Source organism: Panulirus ornatus, chromosome 11 (assembly GCF_036320965.1).
Source record: "Panulirus ornatus isolate Po-2019 chromosome 11, ASM3632096v1, whole genome shotgun sequence".
Lineage (NCBI taxonomy): Eukaryota > Metazoa > Arthropoda > Malacostraca > Decapoda > Palinuridae > Panulirus > Panulirus ornatus.
The window spans coordinates 2,460,966-2,485,092 of record NC_092234.1 but is presented as its reverse complement, the minus strand read 5'-3'; the positions used below and the strand labels follow the sequence as shown (position 1 = coordinate 2,485,092).

Genomic DNA, 24,127 nt, shown 5'->3' with positions numbered 1-24,127 from the left:
TGTACTGTGCACAATCGTGGCTCAGGTGTTCGCTGTTGTCCTGACAGTCTGAGCGAGATGACGCGTGTGAGAGTGGAGCAGAAACTGACACAGACAAGGAGCACGTCAGGCCTCCTATAGGTCCATCCTTGAGCTGGTGGTTACAGTGAGGCTGTGGTGAGTGTGGTGCATCTGGTGAACTCACGGCTCACCGAACTACACCACTAACCACATGATCAACACAGTTAACATTATTTTCATACAAGTTAACCCAACAGACTAATTAATCCTAAGATAAGCAAGTCAGAGAAAAAAATCTTAGTTTTGCAATACTGACGACCCTTACACCCTCCCGAGGCGTCCAACCCTTAGGGCACGACCATACAACCCTTGAGCACGACGGTACGACCCTTGAGTGTGATGACCTGGCCTATGACCTGAGCCTTAACGGTCAGGTCATAGGTCAGCAATCATACCAAGAGGTCGTGGCGTTGTGTTCAACGGGATAAGTACCAAGACATCACTGAGAAACGGACGTGTCATTAATACAGTTCCCCAGCTGGTAACACGAGGACCATCTGGGACCACTCGGGCCCACCTGTCGTCACCCACGCCTCCACTAGACCATCACAGATGACCACGTACTGCACCCACGCCTCCACCAGACCATCACATGACCACGTACTGCACCCACGCCTCCACCAGACCATCACAGATGACCACGTACTGCACCCACGCCTCCACCAGACCATCACATGACCACGTACTGCACCCACGCCTCCACCAGACCATCACAGATGACCACGTACTGCACCCACGCCTCCACTAGACCATCACAGATGACCACGTACTGCACCCACGCCTCCACCAGACCATCACAGAGACACTTTCTTTGTAAAATTAGACGCATAAAATCATGTAGATTAATTACATCAAGATGGTGAAGCCATGGAAGGCCAACCGCTCATTACACGAGGCGTTCAAACGGTCGTTGAAGAACCAGGAATTGCCCGGGAAGGCCACAGCTTGGCTGGCTGGTGCATGACGCATCCCTCACGTTATCATTCGTATACAGGACGGTACCCGCACCCTCTCACGCACCACCGTCACGCGTGACGTGACGTGACGTGACGTGACGTGTGGTGCTCTACTGATGGCCATGGTCAACTCAGGTATTTCCCTCAGCAGGTGATGATCACACCTTCAGGTTAAGTTAGAACTTCACCTGGTCGGTGTTACATGATGGCCAGCCCTTGCAGCGCCTCCCACACCAGGGTTACGAAGCTCAACAAATTCACAGTAAAAAACGAAAAACATATTACATGTAACATTCAGTTGTATTCACTGCATAGCTTCTGTGGTCCTCAATATGTCAATATGAAGCAATAAGAAATGCTGAAGACAATTATGAACAGACGCAAACTAACGCACGCACACAGAAACACAAACACACAGAATAAAAAAGATTGTAATCAAAAGAATTTTGTACTAATTATAATTGGATGAATTCAGTGTGTGGATCATCATGGTCGGAGTATGTGAGTGTAGCGGTGAGAGGCAGAGCCACGCTGCTGGCACCAACATCATGCTTGGCCTTCAGGGAGTACGACCCAGAGGAGCCTCGCATCCTGGTAGTCAAGTTACGACCAGGGTCGTCTTACCCAGCCAATGTTACTTGCTTGGATAACATGGTACGACCCTTGGGTATCATAGCCAGTCCTTTGATCTGACCCTTGATGACCAGCTGTGAGGTCAGGTCATCCTATTGATGAGCTGAAGCGTCGTGCTCAAGGATCGTACCGTCGTGCCTGAGGAATGCACCCCACATGACCTTCCCCCCACAACACAGGAGAGAGAAGGTTGACCCATCCTCTGGTGTCCTGCATCACCTCCTGTGGCTCCGGGAATCATAAGATCACTGGTTCCTCCTGCAGTGTCACGTTAGCTTCCCAGAACATGGCATCAGCACCCGACAAAGGAGTCCACGCTCCCTGTACACACACGTCTCATGACGTGTAACTTACCACATACTGGACATCCCGCCCTACATACTGTACCTCTCGCCCTACATACTATACCTCCCGCCCTATATACTGTACCTTTCGCCCTACATACTATACCTCCCGCCCTACATACTATACCTCCCGCCCTACATACTATACCTCCCGCCCTACATACTGTACCTCCCGCCATGATCACGTGCACCCATCACTAACAGTGTTGGACGTGTAAAAAGAGTACATACGAGGCAACCCATTAGAGGGCATGACACTGCAACGGTGTGGGTGGTGAAGCCTGCCCCTGGAGGAGACGGTGTGGGCGGTGGTGTCTGCTCCTGGGGGAGACGTTGATGGTGGTCATCTGAGGGGAAGGAGGCAGGTCAAGGTTAGCTGGGAGAGGGAGGGAGAGAGACGGGCAAGGAAGGGATGGGAGAGGTACGTGGGTGTTGCGAGGTATGAAGGGATGGATACCTTGCCTCCCTCACTGGGAGGGATCGTCAGGTGGGCGTTGTGTCAGGCGGACGACATGAACATCGTCCCAGGACGCGACTCCGCTCCTGCCTGACCAGCCACCACACCTCACCGAACACCAGAAATACACGATAATAACAACATGAATAATAATCCACTTACTCATCAGTTTATTCCCGATATTCATCCACTTACTCATCAGTTCATTCCCGATATTCATCCACTTACTTATCATTTTATTCCCGATATTCATCCACTTACTCATCAGTTTATTCCCGATATTCATCCACTTACTCATCAGTTTATTCCCGATATTCATCCACTTACTCATCAGTTCATTCCCGATATTCATCCACTTACTTATCATTTTATTCCCGATATTCATCCACTTACTCATCAGTTTATTCCCGATATTCATCCACTTACTCATCAGTTTATTCCCGATATTCATCCACTTACTTATCATTTTATTCCCGATATTCATCCACTTACTCATCAGTTTATTCCCGATATTCATCCACTTACTCATCAGTTTATTCCCGATATTCATCCACTTACTCATCAGTTTATTCCCGGTATTTACTCATTCTCTCCTACTCTGGAGGGGTGACGGCCAGCACTGGCGGAGGATGAGGCTGGAGATGTATGCGTGTGTGAGAGATGTTCTGCTGACGAACACATGATCCTGGAACCAGCTTGGAATATGTGCAAGTAGGAAGCGGTGGGCGGAGGAGGAGTCCATGTGCTCCTGCAGGAGGAGGAGGTGACACTAAGCCTCTGATGCACAGTTCTAGTCAGCTCTGGAAGTTCCAGACCCGAGGTCAAAGGGCTTCACGTACACAACGGGAACATAACGTTCAGACCAACAGCACAAAGTTCATTATGTCTGAGCTCCACGTCTCTCCCTCCTGCCCACCCTGTATGGGTTCTACTGCAAACATACATATATATATCATGAGTCTCACATTCTAACAATAATAAGTTTAACCTTTCTCAAATGAGCTTCCAGAGCGGCAGGTGTTTTTTTTCCTTTTTTTTCCAGTGATAAACAAAGGAGCATCTGGCCTGTATATGACTCTGCTGACCTTCGTCTCCCCACTTCTTTAAGTACCGTCCTCGGGACGGACTGTCACTTCCTCCGTCTGCCTGTCTCTATACTAGCGTCCACACACACACACACACACACACACACACACACAGATCAAAGACACCTGCCGGCTGAAAACCGTACTATATACCACGGTACATTACATCAGAGTGAGGCTGAGGCTGAGGCAGTCCCTTCATTTCTTATCATGATCCTCAAATCCCATTCTGTCCTGAATCTGACGACGTTAAACGCAGACATAAGTTACAAGTCTTACGACTATGTATAGCCCGCGCCTCCAGCACGCCAGCGACCACTGCTGACGCTGCTACAGGAGGAGGACCATGTCTGCCAGTGTAAGGTGTGTGTGTGTGTGTGTGGCTCCGACACCTCACTCACAACACACGCCACATGAAAGTGTTCCCAAGTGTTTTCCATCTGTATGGCGGCCGTAAAGATCTTACCAGACACGCCCTCACCCCTCACTCTAGACCTAAAATTACCCATATTTAACTCACACCTCCTTTGAGCACTGACGGGACGACCTTTGAGCATGAGAGTACGATCCTTGAACACGACGGTACGATCCTTGAGCACGACAGTACGATCCTTGAACACGACGGTACGATCCTTGAGCACGACGGTACGATCCTTGAGCACGACAGTACGATCCTTGAACACGACGGTACGATCCTTGAGCACGACAGTACGATCCTTGAGCACGACGGTACGATCCATGACCTTAAGTAATGTAACTTGTTCATTTCATTAACGTAACTCAATCAATCGAACTAAATAACTTTAGTGCCTAAGAAATGTAACTCTGTCCTAAATGCAACTTAGTTTCTTGGGTAACGTAACTATTCCTTAACTAAGGTAACTTATCTCTCTACCCAAACTTGGTCTCATGAGTAAAGCAGGATGATTACTGCTCCATGAGCAATGATTATCTCCAGGAATAAAGCCATTTACTCCCTTCCTCATCTTTTACCCACTGGTGCCACAGCCACGTACCTTCAGCGGGTCAGCCTCTTAAAAACGATTAGTAAACCATCTTGAGCAATGTTGGTGTGGCAACTTGACCCGAGAGACTAGTACTGGGAGACAACCCCCCCACCCCCAATCCTCCCCCGTGACCTGACCTCACGAGTCTGTTGCTGGCCGGGGCACCTGAACACAGGTCACTGTATTCATCAACTGGGAGGAGCCTAGGTCGTGTGCCAGACTCCTAAATATGGATTCTTTGGTTAATAAGTGTGGAGACTTGATGTTACTGGCCTGTCCCACCACATAAGCCAGTGATAGCAAGACTCAATGTAGAGTCTATACATACGTACACCAGAGATGAGGAGGGGTGTGGTAGGTGGTGGGACACCGAGGTGTGTGAGGTGTGGCGTGGCCCCATCGCTGCATGGTCCTCCCTCACCATCACTGGCATACATCCTCCGCCCACTCCACCTACACACACACACACACACACACACACACACACACACACACACACACACACACAAACACATCTAAATTCTTCCTCTGGTAAATGCTTTACCTGACCACCGTTGCTTCATACCTCAAACTCTGCAGTTCTCATCAAAGCCACACGTGAAGTGAAACATAAGTTAAAGAGATACAAACTAGAGGGAGGAGAGAGTGACACACCAGAGTTCTGGGGTAAGATGTTAGGAGAGACATGAGAAGATACAGAGTTTTAAAACTTTGTTGTGCCGTAAAAGAAACACATTACAACGGCTCATCCTCGACTTAACGTGCCAACGGCTTGGCAATAATCATACAGCGTAGATGTTTGCCGAGTATCAAGCAGCAGGTGTGCCTCCACGGCCATTATCGTGAACCCCACTGCCATGCATGTACATGAGGAGCATCAAGTATATACAGTAATTATGGGTAGTACAAGCCAGGAGCTCCACTTACTCATGTTGTGCTCAAGATAAGCACTGAGCGTTGAGCAAGTCGGTGGCAGACAACAGTAAACTGTTGTCAGTTACCAGGTGATGAAGTCAGACATTAACTTGACCATCTCCTGATGACGTCCACACACACACACACACACACACACACACACACACACACACACACACACACACACACACACACTACAACAACACCTTCTCTGTGATTCATTGTTTACATTATGTGTTTACCTCCAAACAAATACGATCTTTCCCTTACACGATGTCACCAGAATCATCTCACTCTTCTGGTTTATGTGTTTAAGGAGAATATGAATTTCAATTTTAATCTTAATTTTGATGTAAGGGTAATAATTCTGTATCTAACATGTCTTACAGGGGATTATCTTTTCTTTCCTACATCTTATCCCATCTAAATAAGCGAGGAGATAAGGATTCGAACCCGTGTTACCGAGACTACAAGCAAAACACATCATGCCAAGTATGTTGACCACCAAAACATAAACAGCTACGTAGGGTGGATTGATCCGAGGGGGTCAGGTTCCAACCATGGCTCAGACTCCCCCGCACCACCACCACCAACACCACCCACCCCGCCACCACCAACACCACCACCACCAACACACCACCACCACCACCACCACCACCACCAGTACCACCACCACCACCAGTACCACCACCACCACCACCACCACCACCAGTACCACCACCACCACCACCACCACCACCAGTACCACCACCACCACCACCAACACCACCACCACCACCACCAACACCACCACCACCACCACCAACACCACCACCCACCACCACCACCACCACCCACGCCACCACCACCACCAACACACCACCACCCACGCCACCACCACCAGTACCACCACCACACCCAACACCACCACCACCTCCCCCGCCACCAGTACGCCCGGGAGGACAAGTGTGTCTCACAGTGAGGGCAGAGTGTCAGAGTGAGCGCTAGTTTGCCACACCACTCTAGCTGTGAGGACAGATGTGAGCACACCCAGGGGAGAGCGTGAGTACCCATCACTTACAACACACACTCCTCAACCTGGCGTCTTATGAGCACACGTGACCTGACCTCGAGGACGTGAGCAGGACATGACCGGGTCAGTGAGGTCAAGAGCTGAGTCAAGGACAACATGACCTGCCACCACCCCTACTGTGGGTACGGATGGTACGTTTCATTCACCACTATGATGAAGACCAGCTTCTTTCATCACTCAGCTTCAGACCAGCTTCATTCACAACTGCTAGATACTAACTTCATTCATCACTCTGCTTGAGATCAGTTTCATTCACTGCTTAGCTTTGGAAAAGTTTCATTCACCGCTTTCCCCAGACAGAAACCTCAACCTGGAGACAACACACTACAAGCATTCCTTGATCAACCTCTTCTACAACAACGAGGTTGTAGATGTAATTCAATCAGTCAGTCACTATACTGCCAGTACGGTGAGGCTCAACATGACTCTACTACAGCACATAAACAAACGCTGGTGATGACGTATGCACATCCACCACATGTGAGACGTGTACGTAAGCTTGACGAACAGTACCAGTCAAAAACCAGCTCGACGCGACGGTTCCACCCCTGAGTACAATGGTACGACCCCTGAGCACGACGTTACGACCTCTACAGTACGACGGTGTGACCCTTGATGACGACGGTATGGCCCTTCAGTAGGATAGCCCGGCCAATGAACTGGCTTTCCAGGGTCATGTCAGAGGCAAGATCATCCTACGCATGACTTGTTGGGTTGTGCTCAAGAGGTCGATCCTCCCATACGTGTCTGTTGCCGCTTAAACCATAACAAGATGTGGCTGGAGAGGAGACAAACCTGCCCTGCTGAGGGGTACTATATGTGGCCCGGGACGTACACAACATAAACTGGCTGTGGCCCGGGACGTACACAACATAAACTGGCTGTGGCCCGGGACGTACACAACACAAACTGGCTGTGGCCCGGGACGTACACAACACAAACTGGCTGTGGTCTGGACGTACACGACACAAATTGGCTGTGGTCTGGACGTACACAACACAACTGGCTGTGGTCTGGACGTACACGACACAAACTGGCTGTGGTCTGGACGTACACAACACAAACTGGCTGTGGCTCGGGACGTACACAACACAAACTGGCTGTGGTCTGGACGTACACAACACAAACTGGCTGTGGTCTGGACGTACACAACACAAGAGGACTGTACACCACTAAACACAGACGTATGCAGATGAGGCGGGAGGGCCTGTTTACCCGGCCACTGTAAGTGATATCCTCTGCATCTGATCTGAGTCCTTGTTGCCCCGTGGCCTCCGCCTGTTTACTCTGCTCCAGATAAGTGATTTTTCTCTCGAGTGATCATTACAGATGCACATAAGCTGTGTTGTCCCGCAGCAAAATTATAATCATAGCTACAATCAGCAGTGGCCATGACCTTACATCTATCAGCTCCCAAACCAACACAAGTTTCTGTCATACGAGGACGAGTTGGATGATGATGATCATGATGATGATCATCATCATCACCATCATCACCATCATCACCATCATCATCACCATCATCACCATCATCACCATCATCATTATCATAATGAAGAGTTGGTCAAAAAAGTGACCTTGACGTTTGTCCTTTTGACCCTGAAGTCAGTAGTGACCTTTCCCACGTAAGTAGCTCATACCAAACTGAAATCGGACTATGGGTTTTGGCGGTTGGCTTGGCAGTGGCACCACACAGAAAATGTACAGGAAAATGGCAGAAACAACAGAGCGGACGGCAGTTGAACACTAGACTATATTCTCCTCTCTCTCTCTCTCTCTCTCTCTCTCTCTCTCTCTCTCTCTCTCTCTCTCTCTCTCTCTCTCTCTCTCTCCCACAACCGTGGTACTGATTTCCTCCCCAGATGTTCTCTGTGTCTTCTGGGAGAACTGGTGCCGTGTTCCGTGGTGGGGAGTCCACCTCCCACGTCCCCGGAGAGAGAGGAAGACACACTTGAGGAACACCTCCTGCCTCTCCCCACACCCACTCCACACCACCACAACTCCCCTGATCATCGCTACATCCAGCTTAGCTCACACAACATTCTCCTACTCCAGCCAGATGACCTTTCCAACCTACCTTTCTCTGTCATTTTTCTCCTCTAACTTCCTTCTCCCATCCTGCCATTCCACCTCTCCCTCAGCCACTCCACCCCTAACTCTCCCCAGTGAACTATGTACCTTAGCCTGCCTCCTCTTCCCTCCTTAACACCCCACCAATCAGTACAGTCCACAGTCTGAGTCACACAGTCCACGCTCCCAACATGTCACCAGGGGGGCAAGTCTACGGGTAAAACCAGTAGACAGTCACTGTCATCTGCTGTGTGGATAAGAGTTCCAGTTAGTTGTTAAATCCTGCAGCACGGCAGTGCAATCACTGAGCACCACCTACAGTGTGATCACTGAACACCACGTACAGTGTGATCACTGAACACCACGTACAGTGTGATCACTGAACACCACGTACAGTGTGATCACTGAGCACCATGTACAGTGTGATCACTGAGCACCATGTACAGTGTGATCACTGAACACCACGTACAGTGTGATCACTGAGCACCATGTACAGTGTGATCACTGAACACCACGTACAGTGCGATCACTGAGCACCATGTACAGTGTGATCACTGAACACCACGTACAGTGTGATCACTGAGCACTATGTACGAGGTCATGGTGGACTGCTGATCACGCTGGTGACGTGTGACGGACAGGGAAGAAGTACGGTGACCCTGCAGGGTCAGGTCAAAGGCCAGGCCGTCACAGCCAAGCATCATGGCGTCGTGGTGTGCTGGAGGAGTTGAGTGCTGCTGTAACACGAGTGATAAGACCAAGTCTTAACTGCTGGTGGTGGGAAGTGTCAAGTGTCAGTGGTAAGTACTATGTGTGTGTGTGTGTGTGTGTGTGTGTGTGTGTGTGTGTCTGCAGGCCAGCTGGTGCTGGGTTATGACCCTGTGGTAGGGCTGGGGCATATGTGTGTGTGTGTGTGTGTGTGTGTGTGTGTGTGTGTGTGGAGGGGGGGGGGGTTAGCCACCATCAACAGTAGTTGGCAGTGGGTGAGCCAGTTGTGGGTGGAGGTAACCATGTCAACAGTGGGCGGCAGTGGTGGGAACGGGAGGGTGGATGACAGTACAAGGGGACCAGAGGACACCGCCATCCACCACTGTGATCACTCACTTCCTCTACACTGCTCCCTCCCCCCTCCCCCCTACCCCCCGGACATGATCTGTCTTAGTCTCCATATGCTGGTACTGTCAGTCTGTCTGTCTGTCTGTCTGTCTGTCTGTCTATCTGTCTGTCTGTCTATCTGATCATCTCTCTACCTACGTACCTGCTGACGTCTGTTTCCCAGTGTGTATGATATCAGAGACCAGGTACGTGCTACACCACGAGACTCCTCAGCCACACAGGACACGTGCGTGCGTGTGTGACAGCTGAGGCAGGAAGGAAACGGTTCTAGTGTCGTGTGGATACAGCTGGTGTTGACAACGTCAGGACATACAATACAGGTGCACTGGACAACACCACCCCAGCACAGGGCTACAACCGGCCACACCAGGCCAACACAGGCCACACCAGGCCAACACAGGGCAACAACCGGCCACACCAGGCCAACACAGGCCACACCAGGCCAACACAGGCCACACCAAGCCAACACAGGGCAACAACCGGCCACACCAGGCCAACACAGGCCACACCAGGCCAACACAGGGCAACAGTCGGACACAGGAAAAGAGACAATGAACCATGCGGCGCCCAGATGATGCCTATCATATAGCTCTCTACATCCTCATTACCCTAGCACCCAGAGCCACCACGACCCTCAACACACACACACACCACCATGAGCACCTGAGGTAAGCCGGGCGGGTCTGCCTCACACTAACACTCCCTCCTGGCCACCTCTCCTCCCTCTACCTCCTTCCTTCCTCTCCAGTAACTCAATCTTCTTCTACACATAGTAATGTTGTTTTGTGCCAGTAGGCAAGGTAGGGAGGCCATCTGCCACAAACATACGACAGATATTGACTTAGTGACCAGAAGAATCGCTCCCTCACGTAACGTCACGTTGAAAACCGCAGTGAGGGGGAGTGGACCAATCCTCAGGTGGACCGATGTCTGTGAAAAGCGTTTGTTCCTGACTTGGTGTTGACGAGGTATATCAGTACTAGGTACATGACCCGTCCTGACCTGACCCCTGATCCGAACTGCTGCTTTGGGCAAGAAGTGTTGTTGAGACACGACACTCAAGACCCAGTGGAAAGTCCTCCTCAGCTCAACAGGTCAAGGCAGGACCTCTGTATACGTTCCTACCCTACATACACTCACAATTATACTATATATATATATATATATATATATATATATAAAACGTCATAACAATCTCGTTTGCATAACTATATGGAAGTTTAAGAACATCGTGATAGGTTCGACAAGTCTGCAACAATGGAGCGAGCACTGGGTGGCAGAGTCTGGGCGGCACGAGAGGAAATGCCATGGGTGGCGGGCGGCGGGTGAGTCCCGCCTCAGTCTCCGGGTGGACACACGCCCACGTGGGTGAGGGAGGACACACGCCCAGGCTAACTCTGGTGCACTTATTATTTGATGGTAAACACGATACATGAACGTACAGCACAGACGCGCGCGCGCGCGTGTGTGTGTGTGTGTGTGTGTGTGTGTCCCTCATCTTTTGGACAATTGTATTATGTTTATGCATATATATATATATATATATATATATATATATATATATATATATATATATATTCCTTAGGGTAATATAAGACACGTTACTATACATGTCGTATATAGTGTGTAACATCCTGGGGTCAACCACGATGCTGTTGTAAGTGATAGTCATGTTTAACCTTCACAGTTGGAGACAATGGAGATGTTTCAATCGCTTGTCAAAAGCAGATTTTGAACCGCTTCAGCACGACGGTACGACCCTTCAATACGACGGTACGATCCTTTGAGCAACCATCCGATCCTTGGATCCGACTGTGTGACCTGACCCTTATGAGTAAGGTTATGGAGGGCTGTGTCGTGGTGCTCGAGGGAGTTGGTGTCGTGTTGAAGAGTCGTACCGTCGTGATGACGGACCGTATCGTTCTGCAGTACGACCTCCCTGGATGTCTAATGGTCTCACAGCTGTTAGGAGAAAAAAAAGTGGTACTCCAGCAACTCTGTTAAAGGAAATCAAAATCACTGGAAAATCCTACAGTGTGAGGAGAGAGTGTGAGACGTCATGTGGAGGGTGAGTCATGTGGTCAGTGCGTTCATGTATGAGCGTCAGTAGAGCAACATCAAGGCCACAACACGTCTACTGATGATGAGGCTACCAACTCGAGGGAGGCAGATCATTATCACAATAATAACATTATTTCTTCCAGTATTGCCTGAGATCTGAGGATTCCCTCCTTCCCTCGTTCCCTCGTCTGCCAACTGAACTTTCATTTCTGACCACTTGAAGGCACTGGTACGGCCCTTGAGCACGACGGTACGGCCCTTGAGCACGACGGTACGGCTCTTGTGCACGACGGCCCAGTCCTCGGGCATGACTGTGGGCCGTCATACCCAAGAGCCTTGCCCTTCTGCTTAGATGGTTCATGTGCACAACACAAGGCCTGGCTGGAGCGACATCTAATATTCACACACACACACACACACACACACACACACACACACACACACAAACACACACACACGCGGACACACACACACAAACCTAGCACCTAAGACACCAATTCTGTTGATGTGGCTTAAGACAATGTACATACAAGAGTCTAAGTAGTTCCTACACAGTGGAAGGCGAGAGCCGTCCACATGGGAGATGGTGTTACAAGTGTATGTAAAGAGGATCATGAATACATTCTTGTGTTTATGTGTTAAGGAACTGTACTGAATGATATCCACCCACGTTAAACCCAGACATTAAACAAACGTTGGTACGCCAATCAGAGGTGAGGAAAGGTTAGTGGTGCACCACTCCAGAGGCTGGCAACACTGGTGGAAAGGAGCACATTTCTCCTCCTAACATAAACAATGAAACAAAATGTAGGCGACGTGTACGTTGGATGATCAACAGCTAATAATCAACACATTTACCGCCAGAAACTTCAACATTTTATGACAACGTTGGAAAAGTACCATCACGCCACCTATACCCAACCCTACACCATCCGTGGTCAGTGATGGTCCAGATATGAAGTGATACAACACAGTGATGACCGTCACCTTCCACACATCACCACGTGAAACACAAACACTGCCCGGGGTACTGACCGTGCGGTCTCGTGACCTGCAGGTTACTCTCCCATGTACGAACGAGAGGACGACCCTCCTACACACGAACACATGTACGAACGAGGGAACGACCCTCCCACACACGAACACATGATGCTATACAGAACAACATAGTGTATACTGATGCTTGAAATGAAGAATCAAAGCTGCAAGAACCCCATACAAGCGGCCCTGGGGTTGTGTATGATATAGAAAGATATATTCTCACTCTCCCTCCCTCACACACACACACACACACACACACACACACACACACACACACACACACACACAAACGCAGTCAAATACGCTTTTTCTTGCACTGATGCATTCCTCTCACACCCTCTCTCTCTCTCTCTCCCCTCAGCTCTCAGACACTCACATAGCCATACACTCTCACTTGAACACGTTCCCCCTGCTCTCTGGCCGGTGTCACATGTGATGAAGCTCCTCCTTCATTACCCATACACCTTGCCCCACCCCCTTCATCCCGGCCCCATCCAACCCCTCTACTGATAATTAGTAAGACGGTAATTATCTCTACTGTAGTCATCACACCAGGAATGTCAGGCCAAAACCTTAAGTTGTCAATGCATTAGCGTTATGTGAATATCTAATGTCGCCAAACCATATATATATATATATATATATATATATATATATACATATATAAACTAATATGAATGAAATACAGATGCTTTCAGAGCTTACGATATAACGCTATAGATAAAAATTCCCGCGTTTTCTGTACTCAGGGACTGCAGAGCGTGACTGGCCTGCAGCCAGCAGCAGACCTCCGTGAGGCGTGACCCTCGCCCCTGTGTGACCACCTGGGGCTCAGCCTGCGTTCCTCCCGCCACACTGGCCGACGCCACAACTCTGGAAGGTTAATTCCCTCGCGTGAAATTGAGCGTTGCTCGCCCCTCTCCCGGCCCGTAATGAGGACCATCTGGATGGGCCCCTCGCCTCGCTCCCTATTCCTCCCTACCTGAGAGTGCCACGATCCTCGCTCCCTATCCCTCCCTACCTATGAGGGACTTGACTAGGCCTCACTCCCGAGCCCTACCTGGCCAGGACCCCTAGCCTCGCTTCCTATCCCTAACTTTTTGGACAGATATTTTTGTAACCTCAGTACCTCTCTCATGGTCCCCTGCACCCTCGAGGAGGTGCTTCACGCGGGAGCAGGGTAAGGTGGTCTCTTGTAGGTAGGGTGAGACGGTCCTTCTCGATGCTCTTCTATTTACGTCCGCTGAAGATAACACAGCCTCGCCGACGGCGGCTGCTCACTAGGGGCGTCACCAGCAGCAGCAGGCGAAGCCCCAACGTGTACGATATAGTTATTCGGGCTTAGGCCTATCAAGCTGTCAGGGTCATTAAGGCTGTTAACGTCAAGTCATAACCACCAACTGGGTAATCTTGAACACCTTCCGCTCGTTAACTGACTCATGTATCATGATGTGTCTATGAGAACTCCTCTCCGTGACGAGAACCTTCCACGTAAGAAGGCACAGTGTGTGTGTGTGTGACCACTGGAGGGGCGTCTCCTGTGTGGTTCCTGCCGCAGCCACTGCCACAACACCAGACACTTACATGAAAACACAGGATGAATTCTGCATGATCTTTGGACGCCATTCGTAATAGTCTTACACTAAACCAAGTCCAGCCTAGCATAGCCAGGGTAGCATAACCAATCTAATTTCCTAAGTTAAGATTAACCTCATATAAATTTGATCAGATGCTCTGACCTAACCTAGTGTAACCTAACCTCACTCTAACCTAACCTAACCTAACCTAACCTAACCTAGCCTAGCCTAACATAACTTAATCTAACCTAGCATAACCTAACCTACCCTAACCTAACCTAACCTAGCCTAGCCTAACATAACTTAATCTAACCTAGCTTAGCATAACCTAAACCTAACCTAACCACCTAACCACGCCATCTTAACTTCGTATGACACACGTGAGATCTTGTACCTCAGCTTCCTCGTGTGATACCCAGGCTGGCAACTGTACGACAGTGTTCGCCATCATCCACATCCAATGTTAATGATCCGGAGAGAATCATCGTTAATAACAACCAGAGGTTATAACCTCCACCTACGACGGCGGCCATGACACACACACACACACACACACACACACACACACACACACACACACACACACACACACACACACAGACACACACACACACACATCATAAAAGCAGGCACACACATGTACGTATGAAAGCAAACACACACATAAATACATACAAGCGCAAGAACATAAACTTATGGATAAAACATACAGACGCACAAGCAGACAGACAATTAAAAAAAGGGGCACAGCGCACGATCAGTCCAAGATCTACACAAACACATCCAGGAACAAGCACAAAGACACACACACACACACACACACACACACACACACACACACGAACACTGCTGACCACATAACTCATGGAGGCCCGGGAATGGCTGTGGTTAGCAGTCTCTACCACAAGCAATTACTGATTTTTTTCTTCTTTCGTTTTTTTTTTGTGAGAGCCGAGCGAGACATGAACACAGCCTGAATATAAACGGCGTCTGGGACACACTACATGAAAAGAACAGAAGAGTTTCATCAGAACTGTATGACTACATCAAGTTAGGCAGCTGGGGTAAGAGTTAGGGTAAGAAGTAAAGATGGTGAGCAGTGACAGACTTAGGGTTGGCTGTACCACAGGAAATACCATCATAGTCAACCTTACAGATGAACATTACTGGCGACACGTTACAAGGTCAGCCTCGTATGAACAACAGGCGATACCAAGTAACACAAAGGCTTCCAGCAGTCCACAAGGGCATGATGAACTGGAAATCCTACATCGATGTGTTTGTGCGTTACACTTGAACTCCTGGAACACTAGGGCACGACGACTGGGTATGATGACCGGGTCAAAGGTCAAGTCATGATACTCCAGGGTCGAGATGTCAATATGACCATCATGTGAACCGTATCTTCTTTCGCTTGAGAATAAACTCATGAATTCTGAAATCCTCAAGTACTGTACCGTTGTGTTCAAGCTGTGAAATATATTATCTTTCCCACCATAATGTAACACCTATATCTATCGTTCTACCTCCCCCTCACTCCCTCTGCTAATGAACCATTCAACGAGAAAATCATATTCGTCTCTACCTTTCCTGACTATAGTTCTACCATCACATTTTCTTTTCATTTTGTTAATCGTAAGAGCAAGTCATGCATTTGTCTGTCTCTTATTTCCTGCAGATTTGTAACGTCTCGCCGGCTTCTCCGCCTCCCTACGTCTCTCTCTTCTTCTGTCTGATGTTTTTCTCTGAGCATCTGTCTCCCTGGGGCACGGCGTCCAGTGTCCCCACACACGACTGACCACTGGTCCAGTTGTGACACCCGCAGTGTGGCACACAACACACCAGCTCCACCAACACCCATCAACATCACCAACAACACCATTACCAACCACCACCATCACCAACAACAAGTGATGTAGCTGTAGTACCATTCACCAACAACAGCAGGAGTAGGAGTACCGTCTACGCCACCACCATCAGTGTAGACAGAAGCGTGGCCCTCCGCGGACAGTCAGGAATCGTGAGGTGGCATCGCCCACTTCACAACCCTAGGCTCAACAACCAGGAGCTTGGGGAGGACATGGGAGGAGAGGGTTCCCCACCATCACTGTTGATGTTACAAGGGTGAGGAGTTGGGGGCGGGTTCTCCACCACTGGTGATGGAGGGGAAGGGGTCAGGCGCCACAGATGAGGTGCCAGTATGACTGCAGTCACAATTCCTGCCTTCTGAGCTGTCTGCTGCTTCATGATGGCATCTTGCCTTTACCTTGGCTAACATTTTTCCAAGCGGTTAACATCACCATACCCAAACTTCAGTATTCTAGATGGTTAAGCTAAGGTTAATCTGGGTTTCTTTAGAGCAAGTTCAGTTGAGGTTAATTTGGTTTATGTTTAGTGTAGACTGGGTTATTTTTGTGTTAGGGTTAGGTTAGGTTTTGATGTGTTAGGTCGGGTCAGTGACTGGTATTACCATTGTAGGACTTTAACATCTTAGTTCATTTAGTTCATTGCAGATTAGTTCTGAACAAGGAAAACACATCCAACACCTAACCAATATCCATGGTACTGCTTCTACCCACAGACTACTGCCATGGAATCCCTAGTAAAATATAATGTTACCATCTCAATGTTTACATAAATACGACATTCAAGTTAGGTGGGAATGTGACCCGTGTTTGTCTGGGTAGTGTGGTCTGCGATGAGTGTATGACTGGTCGGTTGTCTGGGTAGTGTGGTCTGCGATGAGTGTGTGACTGGTCGGTTGTCTGGGTAGTGTGGTCTGCGATGAGTGTGTGACTGGTCGGTTGTCTGGGTAGTGTGGTCTGCGATGAGTGTGTGACTGGTCGGTTGTCTGGGTAGTGTGGTCTGCGATGAGTGTATGACTGGTCGGTTGTCTGGGTAGTGTGGTCTGCGATGAGTGTGTGACTGGTCGGTTGTCTGGGTAGTGTGGTCTGCGATGAGTGTATGACTGGTCGGTTGGAGTTTAAGACTGAGGTCGGCTGGTTAGTGCCTCCCTCTTGGGTTAGCTCAGTGTATATGTGTTTTACCTGTGATATATATATATATATATATATATATATATATATATATACATATATCGCACGAGTGTCAAAAATCTCTGCACATAATCCACACATGATGATGATCGCTGGCGCTAATCTGGCGTGGGTGAGTGCCAGGTTGGCTGTATTATTCTCAACATAATCGGATTATCTTTATTGAACAAGATATAAAAGTTTCCAGTCTTCATAATACAGAGCCAGCAGCAGCGGGGGCGCCACTTCCCATCATTCCCCTGGCCAAATGAACAAACGAGCCTGAGTTCCACACACACACACACACACACAGGCTCCTCTCCTCCTCCTGTACTACAACAATACTCGACTATAGTGGCAAATCGTTGAATTACGACCTCTTACCCAATCAACTGCCACATAACAATCCAATTACCACCAACACCCAGTTCATCCCAGCAACCTAACCACATCACGGCTGACGCGATGAACACCAACGTGTCAACCTGACCATGGTAACAATCCCATCAACATCTATAACAGTTGTAATGTCATCATCTCATACATCCCAGGCAAGGTGACACTTCTCTACCAAATGCTGCTCGACCCTGATAATGACGTTACTCAACCTGATGATTGGCCAGTTTACCCTACAACTAGCAGTTAACATCAACAACTGGTCTTGCTCACGAACGTAGATCAATTCCTAACAAACCAACCAACTTCACCAACAACCAACAGTCGTTACCAACACAGACAAAGACGATACAGAATCATCTTAATCACCCGTTACAAAGGTGAATGAAGCAACGAGCAAGCTTAGCGGTCTACCGCTACCAAATAGCGCATTCATGACAGGCGAATTATTGCCTCGAGCGAATTCAGTTCAATGGCTGATTACGACTATAAATATGATGAGATTAATCCTTAAAAAGTTTATTTCAACAGAGGAATGGAGTCAGTAATTCTCTAATTAACCTCTAGCCAGCTCGCCAGCCAATCACCGACGTCAGGCGCTCATATAACTGCCCTCCCACCGTGTCAGGCTGACGGGCTGACGCCAGGCGGGGCTGACAGGCCGCTGATGCCTCGCAGCCCCACACCGACACCCGACTCCCCGACACCCGACACCGAACAACCACCCACCTCCGGGTCGGTCGGTGCCCCTGTTACTGCCCGTACAGGACCCCCGACAACACAACCCCCCGCGAGTACCTACAGCGAGACCATACCACGAGACCGACCTCGTGCACACACAGAGAACCTCCCGATGATGACTTGAGACGAGATCTTTTCTCATTCAGCCCAGCAGGGCCAGCGCGTAGCGATCACCACAGAGAGAACTGAGAGTGACGACGAGCGATGTCATGTGTGTTACGTGTGTGGTGTTGTTACGTGTGAGGAGAGGGTGTGTGTGTGTCTGTGGAGTGAGTAGCGGCAGCCACCTGGGCCAACATGACCCTGCAACACTTACAGGTTCTGTAGACCACCTAGGTCAACGCTCTTCATCAGGTCACTACATGACGCACGCAACACAACAGGTCACTACACGACGCACGCAACACAACAGGTCACTACACGACGCACGCAACACAACAGGCAGTAACACAACGTCGGATAACAGAACGTACAGACGTCTGGCTACGTCTTCCACGAAGATACGTCGCTGTAAGTAACGACTGGATCACAAAAATATAAATCATAATCCACGAACAGTTTCTCTGGTACCAAACTAATTCTGTCATCTCCGGAACCACGCAAGTAAACAATGCGTGTTTCATGCACAACACTTCCTCACCAACACTGACACACAAGCACAAACGAACGCCATCACACTCGCGCAACACAAACACAACGCGTCCAAGACAAGGAGGTCAATAAGGTCATCACGAGGTCAAGGAGGACGCTATCCATGTTTTGATGAGTGGCATCACCTGCGTCAGGTGGCCCAGCAAGCCCCCACCTCACAGGTCAGGTCAGAATGCCTCCCTCAGGTGGCCCAGCAAACCCCCACCTCACAGGTCAGGTCAGAATGCCTCCCTCAGAGCCGAGTCAGTAGTACTAGTACTTATCTAAGTCACTATCAGTTGTTATGATGAATAAACTACATCATTCACTATCCGTACATGGCTCATACACAACCCTTCCACTTCATACAATATTCATCATCAATATTCGCCATGCTAAGATTCATCAATATTCACCATGCTAAGATTCATCAATATTCACCATGCTAAGATTCATCAATATTCACCATGCTAAGATTCATCAATATTCGCCATGCTAAATACCTTCATGTAAACAGTCCTACGAATCACTTCTTCATGATAGTCGCATCTTTCCTTCTGTTCCTCCTCCATGTTCTACAGATAAGGACTACAGAAAACGGGTAGTCGTACCACCACTTGTTCCAGGGTCGGCTGTTCAGTTGCGCAGTGGACCGGCAAACCCGCTGACGCAAACCACCGCTAATTAACCGTGATGAAGGGTCATGACACGGACGTCGTGACCGGTAATGAGAGCTGTCGCCTTCAAGACACGGAGGATAACTACCCTTGACTACCCATGACGTCATCAATTAGTTCGTGGACGTCCTAGGTGGCGGACGTATGAGACAGAGAGGGATGTGGTTGCCAGCCACACCCACCTTCTTAGTCTCGGTTGAGTTTAGGACACAACACACCACTCCGGTCATGTGACATCACAACGTATGGTGCAATCATGTGGTTACTATTTATGTGTTACGGGGAAAAGATATTTCACTCATGCTACCCCGTGTGTGTGTGTGTGTGTGTGTGCGTGTGTGTGTAGGGGTAGAGGTAAGTAGAACCATAAGTCACACCCACACATACCTACATTCACAAACATCAGCTCGCCGTGTGTGTGTGTGTACATGGTACGTAACACAGTTCACATGTAGAGGAGGGTTCACATTACCCTCGCCCTGGCTACCTACATCTGTGCATCATTCCACGTCCTGTTGATGTGATTCATATATACAGATCATTGATGACAACTGCCCTACACAGAATCAGACACAAGTTGTTGTAAAATGATATATAAATGTGAAATGTACATAGTTTTCTGTGTGTGATTAGCGTAACTGGCCCATAACCCGTGAGGTCGAATCATGGGTTCGGCAGTCGGCCCACAGTCAACCCAAATGTTCATCCTCCCTTTCAGATCAGTTGACATGTGAATAAATGACTCAGGCACAAACAGGTAACACAATAATTACCAGAAACACAAACTCATGCTAAACACCAGCTAGTGGATCACGTGAAGGGTCAACCATAACAGTTGTTGAGTGAGGCAACACAATAACTGTCAGGTCCAGCCAACATCATGGGGTCAACAGTCATTAACAGCGAGTGTGTCATGTCACCTCAGTAACTTGTCTCAGTAACCTGGAGGCAAACCCATCGTCCGGGGCACTAGTCAACCTTGTCGTCCCTCTGGACGTGTTGAAGGCATGGTAGTACGTCTGTTGCCGCTCAACGATCACGTGTAGCACTGTCAACATCACTGAACAGTCAGATACAACAACACTATCAGCAACACCTAGTGGCCACACACAACACTATCAGCAACACCTAGTTACTAGTTACCTTGTAACTCTACGTCACCAGTGAAAACGTTCATAGGAAACAGTGGCGTTGAAGGGGACGGACGGTAGGTCTGTCACGGGACGACACAAACCAAACCATGATACTGAGGTTACAAGACCTACCTTCCAACACATGGATAAGCAAGTGTTTGATACAACAGCGCCACACAGCGACCAAACACAGCACCACCGTAAACATCAGCGCCACCTCGCGGCTAGATACACCGTGACGTGTGCAGTACCTGGCGACCAAAACAGAAACTCATTATGTGAACAATAAATTCAGCGAGTAGTGAGGCCAACCATTAGAACGTGTCCACTCACTTCCTGCCCGCGTTATATCAGCACACCCTAGCGGCCATACACAACACTCAGGGGCACCGCCTGGCGGCAGAAAGAGAAACCTACGATGTAAACACTCTGACTCAGCAGGTAGAGAAGGGCCTGATAAGAACGTGACCAGTGCAGCACGGTCGGGCGCCGTGCTCAGCGCTACTCACCTGTGCGACGCCTCACCGCAGCGATATCTTACCTGTGACTCAGACGCTGGTTCGCACCTGGGACCTGGTGGGTAGGAAGACCCCGTCGTCCACCACAGATAACAACGATATACATAACGCTGCTCAAAGGCCAATCCGACGCTGATAACGATGTAGGTCATGTGTATCCTCGAGCGCCTCGCTGTTGTTCCCAGGAACGTCTTGATGCCGCAAGTTTCCATCAGTTTTCATACAAGTAACGCTCGCTATAGTTAGCAGGAAACAACAGCTGAACCAACCACTGTGAGCCACGTCAGGTCAAGTCCTCCTGCTGGGTCATCATCAGTCCTCCTAGTGGGTCATCACCAGTCCCCCTGGTGGGTCATCATCACCAGTCCTCCTGGTGGGTCATCACCAGTCCCCCTGGTGGGTCATCATCATCAGTCCTCCTGGTGGGTCATCACCAGTCCTCCTGGTGGGTCATCACCAGTCCTCCCGGTGGCTGACGAGACTCCTTCCCCATCCCAGGTGTGGCAGGATTCCAGACTCATGACACGGTCAAGATGGCCGTGTGATAACCATTATATCTGCCTTTCAGACAACACATGAATCATTATGATATCCTTATTACATTATTAACCTCTAAGAGAATATTTGTCGACTGAACAAGATATTGAAAGAAAAATATAATGTATGATCTTTACAATCTCCAGCAACAAGAGTTCCCCTACAAGCGACCTGCCCTTCCTGCACTCACAATCTCTCGTACACAGCTGGGTTATGAAGACAACAATCTCGCGAGACTTTATCTCGCACCGCCTCACAACCTGGTGACTGTATACACGAGGACAGTAAACAAAGCCAGTGATTGACACTATAACAGAGCCAGATTTACGTACAGGACCAACAGACAGACGATGATAACAATATAAACCCCGTACAGAATATGTAGGAGCGGGCACCATCCTATATATATGTTTTTCACATATGATATGTGCTTTAGTTTCCCAACGAGAGAGAGTGTGACAAGAGCAATACACTATAATGGATCAGGTGATAGTGTATCAACCTCTGGGACGCCTTAACCTCACTGCCATAACGTTTGTGACTTCATCCGGCTGTAACGTGAGCATATTGCTCCTCTATCTTCCTCACCAGGGAGAAATGTCGAGGGTCAGACGGCTCGTGTGGGTGTGTGGGTGGGACGTGGAGTGCGCTGGCAGTGTGTGGCCGGATGAGGAGGGTGCTACAGGTATGTGCCGTGCAGGTGTGTGAGTGGCCAGGTGTGTGAATTTGTAAGTGGTGCGATGGCACATGTGTCCGTGTGGTGTGGAGTGTGGTTGCTGCTCCGGGTCTGGTGAGGCTGTGGAGGTGTGTGTGTGTGTGTGTGTACCTCTATGTCACGGATGTGTTGACATCCAATTCTTTAAAGTTAACACAATGTATATATCATCATTCTTCAGAAACGTTTATATAAACATTCTCTCTCTCTCTCTCTCTCTCTCTCTCTCTCTCTCTCTCTCTCTCTCTCTCTCTCTCTCTCTCTCTCTCTCTCTCCGCGGCCGGCAGAGATAACGACCTGCTCTCCACCTCAACAGCTCTTATCAGTTTACGCCTTTCACATGCTGGCTGGCTGACCAGCCACCAGTGACGTCACGCGGTCCCGGAGGTAGTGAGCAATGTTACCATCATTAGTTCCACCTTGTGAATCAGGCGCCTCACACCCTCGCCCGTAGTGCAAGTGATGGAAAAGTTTACCTGGTTTATGCATGAAGTGAGAGAGAAGGAGATTCAGTGCCAGAATAATGGCTTCTACTTACAAGACGAGAATCTCGACCAACATCGAGAGTGTGGCACGTCAACACACGACCTCAACACCTCAGCCCAATTGGGATTATTGGATAATTTGATCCTCAAACTTGGATATTTTTATCTCATTAAGAATGACACACGAGATGAGCCCAACAACCTTCACCAGACTCCAGACCTGAGTGGAGGAGGATCGTCCATGGACGTGGTTACTTATATCCTGGTAAACACGTCCAATCTTTACCTAAAGTATATGAATGTTTATCATCTGGTCTGCCTCTGTTACCCAGCCCTCCCATACCCCCACCTACGCTGGCAATATTGCCGGTGTGTTAACGCGCGCATCTCCAGCGTCTGTCGTGTGTTCAGGAATTCCACGGGCGGAAGTCATGGTAGAGGCCAGCAAGATGTCAACAAACAACACATCTCCACACACGAATGACTTTCTTACTTTGTTGAAAACGTTTTTGCATTTCTCGACGTTTGTAAGCAACTGTAGTTTTCCTGTCGTCAGGTGTGAGCAGATATATTTACACCTGTCATTACGCCTTGTGACATGTGACTCCCGACCACCACACAGCCGTGAGGAAGGCACCAGGAAACACTGCCTCCCAACACTAGGTTCTTCAAGTCTGACTACATCACTACAAGGCTCGTCTGTCTCTGTGTATCACTATCTTCGTCCTAATCTCTCTATATATACATAATCAAACTCATATATAAGATATGAACACTGAACTACATCTTCACTAATTACTTACTCATGTGTCTTTTGTCTATGATCATCTCGCTCTCTACCTGGCCTGCCTGCGTGTCTGATTAGT

At 48.9% G+C, this 24,127-nt stretch overlaps 1 protein-coding gene and 1 long non-coding RNA gene across 2 annotated transcripts in view; both read right to left on the bottom strand.

Moving 5' to 3' along the window:
• Window positions 1-21,323, bottom strand: part of LOC139751089 (uncharacterized) — a 34,389-nt gene extending 13,066 nt beyond the window's left edge. The window contains exon 1 of the long non-coding RNA XR_011713280.1: window positions 21,017-21,323. This is a non-coding gene — a long non-coding RNA (uncharacterized lncRNA). The remainder of the gene's footprint in view (window positions 1-21,016) is intronic.
• The window catches only part of GEFmeso (Guanine nucleotide exchange factor in mesoderm), a 360,741-nt gene that overhangs the window by 292,029 nt on the left and 44,585 nt on the right, over window positions 1-24,127 (bottom strand). The window lies entirely within an intron of this gene.